General features: G+C 28.0%; 1 long non-coding RNA gene and 1 pseudogene across 1 annotated transcript in view; one reads left to right on the forward strand and one right to left on the reverse strand.

The window, feature by feature from the left end:
- Positions 1-5000, forward strand: part of LOC137634249 (uncharacterized) — a 132216-nt gene that overhangs the window by 96151 nt on the left and 31065 nt on the right. The window lies entirely within an intron of this gene.
- The window catches only part of LOC137634248 (uncharacterized), a 100866-nt pseudogene that overhangs the window by 63964 nt on the left and 31902 nt on the right, over positions 1-5000 (reverse strand).

Below are 5000 nucleotides of genomic sequence, written 5' to 3' on the forward strand. Positions count from 1 at the left end.
GTTTTATAAGAATAACGAGAAAGTTTAAGCAGAGAGTGTAAAAATTGAGATATATCATGCATAATGTGCTATAAAAACAGGAATTGAAAAAAATAACCAGAATACTTCTCCAATATCTGTAATTTTCATTTATGTATTGTGTGGGACTGATTAAAGTGCAATGTCAATCCTGAAACTGGAAGAGGAAGAAATAGCGTATTTGCAATGTGAAAAATGCCATACATTTTTGGAAATTTTATTCCATCCTTCGTGAAAGCTAAAATAAAATGTATATTAGGAAGGACCATATGATTATTTATCATTAGGAAAATACATATACTGTGGATAAGTAAATTCTCAAACATTAACCGATCTTAGTTTATCATTGACTATAAACCTCATGTGCTTTTTTTTTTTTTTTTTTTTTTTTTTTTTTTTACAGGGGTTCATAATGTTGTGTCTAAATGCCAAAAACATTCCTATATGATATATGAAATTGAATTTGAACTTTATGAGTCCCCTAGAACAATCTCGATTTTATAAAATATGGGAGTAATCATTTTCCTTAGGAAAAAAATGGGGTTTGATTTTTCCATGTCGCAGGTAGGCCATTCTACAATGTTAAAAAACCGTAATTTTAATCGGAAATTCTCAGTAAAAATATACAGTTCTCAGCCGTATTTCAGTAAAATACGGGCGACCGTAATTCTACTATACCTTGTCATTATCTATTACGGGGTGGTGACCGTAATATCACTCCTTTACGTCAATATATCCGTTTTTAAAACGTTAAAAATCCTGGAATAAACGTTTTTTTTTTTTTTTTTTTTTTTTTTTTAACTGTGAAGGAGAATAATGACAGGATCAGCGATTATATGGGCTTTAGAGGGAATATCATCTAATTCCTGTGATCCATAGCTCACTATTCGTAGATCTACAGATATCTGCTGTGCACAGACGGACGACTATACGGACATATGATTAAACAAGCACACAATTTTCTTTCGTCTTAATTGTAAGATTTCGGTTAAAGTTAGAATACAGGACATCCATCATCAGCCATTTCAACGTTTTCATTTTGGTCTGTCCTATCACTCTTCACTGTTAAAATTTGCATTAAAAAACGGTAAAAGTCTAGCAACATTGATTCCAGGATTTTTACCGTTTTAAAAACGGTTATATAGAAGTAAAAAGGTGATATTACGGTCACCAACCCGTAAAAGATAATATCAGAGTATGATGAAATTACGGTCGCTTGTATTTTACTGAAATACGGCTGAGGGCAATATATTTTTATGGAGAATTTCCGAAAAAAAGAATTTCTAACAGTGTTGTGGAGTATTAACTGCTCTAAAAAGGTCATTCCATAACAATACTTTTGTCAGATATTTTAATTCTATTCAGAAGGATGTTTATTTTGGGAGAAGTTTAATTCTTCAACTATCAAAATCAGTTTTATAAGAACGAAAAAATAAGAAAATTTCTCACATAACCTGTAGTGTATTTGATCAAGAAAAGCAGGTTAGATTATAGTGTTCCGGATGATAAACATACTCTTTAATAGCCTAATAAGCTATTAAGAAGTAAGTTTATCATCTGGAAGATCAAGGTAAGCAGGTTAGAATATAGTCTTCCGGATGATAAACTTACTTTTTAATAGCTTAATAAGCTATTAGAAAGTAAGTTTATCATCTGGAAGATCAAGGTAAGCAGGTTAGAATATAGTCTTCCGGATGATAAACTTACTTTTTAATAGCTTATGGGGCTATTAAAAAGTATGTTTATCATCCGGAACATTATAATCTAACCTGCTTTTCTTGATCAAATACACTACAGGTTATGTAAGAAATTTTCTTATTTTTTCTTTCTTATAAAACTGATTTTAATAGTTGAAGAATTAAACTTCTCTTCAATGGATATCTATTGCATACTCCAAATCTTACCTCTGATAAAAGCATACCACAAGATTTATTTAAAGAACTTGTTTTCAATGCGCCAAATCAATACTCTTTAGCAACCATCTATATTTATCCTATAGGTCCTTGAGATCCTCTATCGTGCAAAGTGGAATATAGCTATTTCGACAAAGGTTATCATTTTGTGCTGAGGTATAGTTAGTCTCACGATGCAAGGTGTCAGGCATGATTAAGTGAGGTGTGGCTTTTTTTTCATTAAGGGCATCTTCAGTTTTACTCTGTTTTGTATGTGCTCGAGTTTGGAGCACCAAATTTCTAGATTATCCACCAAATTTCTAGATTATCCACAAAATTTCTAGATTATCCTTGCATGAGTTTCCTATATTTAACAAAATCAACGCTGACTTACTTTATTAATTAATTATAGAATCTTTGACCAATGTGAATGCATGAAGACTATGTAAAAAGAGTAAAACTGAATTTTCCCATTGAAAGCATTCACGAGAATGGCTAGAAGCTTCACACCTATAGCCTTGAGTAGTGATGGATGAGATGTTGCTTCTACAGGAAGAAGAGGGAGAGAGAGGGCGAAGAGACACAGATCTGGTAAAGTCTGATTTGGGTAACATGTGCCTTGGGGATGGGATCCGTGGCGATGGGGACCTCACAGGGGACACAGCCCCCTCTATGGTCGGGGATAACCTGTTAGTCAACACAAAAAATAAAAAAAGTAAAATTTTTTTCCTTCTAATATTGATGTTCTTATATTAATTAATAACTTAGGCTAAAATATTTTTTTCCCAGAACCTCTAAAAGTAGACATAAACACTTAATGTCATCTAAGAAAATTTTATAGGATTGATATCATCTCTGTTTTTGATAGACTGAACTATTTATTGTTATTTCTTGCCTTTCTTTATAAACTTCTAAAGTCTTCAAGTTTTTTTTTTTTATATTAAAAAAAACGCTTCACTGTAAAGAAGAAAGTATTTATTTTGACTGAAAAGAAATTAGTGATGATTAATTTCATATCAATACTATAGAATGGTTTTCTGTTCAAAATTTCCTATCAAATGGAGCTAGAAACTAAATTAATAAAGGTAAATTTCTTAAACTACATAAAAGTGTCCATTGTAATTTCAATAAAGTATAAGATCTCTTAAAACATTAGAAGGAAAAAGGACAACTAACGTAATATAAAATAAGAAAATCTGAGTAAAAATATACGAGGGAAGAAGGATAACCGTCCTATTACTGGAAACCTTACTAAGGAATGGTTATTAAAAAAAAAAAAAAAAAAAATCACATGCTGAAAGGATGTACAAGAGAAAATGAGGGAATGAATAAAATACGATCTGGTGATCAACTTCTTCATTAAATATGAAAATTTGTTCTTCATTGCTAAATACTTACATCATTCTTGAATAGGAAATAATCAGAGTGTATTAATATAATGTTTGTCGAAATATGGATCGTAAATTAATTTTGTCTGGTTGCTTTGTAGAGACTGAAAATATTGACACTCCATTTTCATCTGAAATCCTGGTACAGTATATAAGTTTAAGACAAAAAATACCATAATTTAAGTATGTTTTGTATAAAAAGTAAATATATATATATATATATATATATACATACATATACAGTATATACATATATATATGTATATATATAAATATATATATATATATATATATATAAAATATATATATATATATATATATATATATATATATATATATATATATATACATACACACATATATATATAGGTATATTTATATATATTCATATATTTGCATATACAAATTATACATTTACACACACATATATATATATATATATATATATACATATGGATATATATATGCATATATATATATATACATATGGATATATATATGCATATATATATATATAATATATATATATATATATATATATATATATATATATATGTGTGTGTGTGTGTGTAAAGTATATCTGTAAATATTACATATATATATATATATATATATATATATATATATAAGTATATATATGTTTATATATATGAATATATATACATATATATGCATATATATATAAATATATATATATATATATATATATATATATATATATACTGTATATATATATATATGTGTGTGTGTGTGTGTACATTGTATCTATAAACATTATATTTAGATAGATATAGATATATATATATATATATATATATGTATATATATGTATATATACATATATGATATTTATAAATATTCATATGTATGTATATATATGCATATATATACATATATATAAATATTATATATATGTGTGTATATATATGTATATATATACATGTATATATGTGTATATATATAATATATGTATATATACATATATATAAATATATATATGTATATACATATATATGTATATATATATGTATATATATATATGTATATATATATATATATGTATATATATATATATATATATATATATATATATATATATATATATATATGAATATAGTTATAAATATGCTTGGCGGTATATCTTAGAAATCCATGTTTGCCAACGGATATACTCGTATAAGCGGGTGAGCAACTTTGTGGAATAATGAGAGCTTTGGGTTTTGAGGAAATGCCCCCTAAACGTCGATGAAGTCACTGGCAGCATTGTGACGGATTGGGTTTAAATCTATGGCAAACTTTAACTCTTGATGCTTGGCGGTTGATCTTATTAGAATTAGTTTAGACCCACAGGGGTCACTCGCCTTAGTTAGATAAGCACTGCGCATCACAAGGAACTGGCTATCCTTTGATGTATCTAACCAATGAATACTCTATGGATTAAGTCAGTCATGGAAAGAGAAGATGACAGAATGGCGTAGAAGGGTGCTGAGAATCCCCTTGATTATAAGAACTAATAAGAAATTGAAAATTGGTAATGAACCACGAATCAGATTGGAGAGTTACGGCAAGTTCAGAGTGAATTTATGAAATATAGTTTGGATATCTTTGCCTTAAGTGAAACACGTTATATGGGAATTATAAGGAAACTTTCGACTAATGCAATATATATAGCTGCTCAGGAAGATCAGATGCAGTTGGAAGA

Source organism: Palaemon carinicauda, chromosome 44 (genome assembly GCF_036898095.1).
Source record: "Palaemon carinicauda isolate YSFRI2023 chromosome 44, ASM3689809v2, whole genome shotgun sequence".
Classification (NCBI taxonomy): Eukaryota; Metazoa; Arthropoda; class Malacostraca; order Decapoda; family Palaemonidae; genus Palaemon; species Palaemon carinicauda.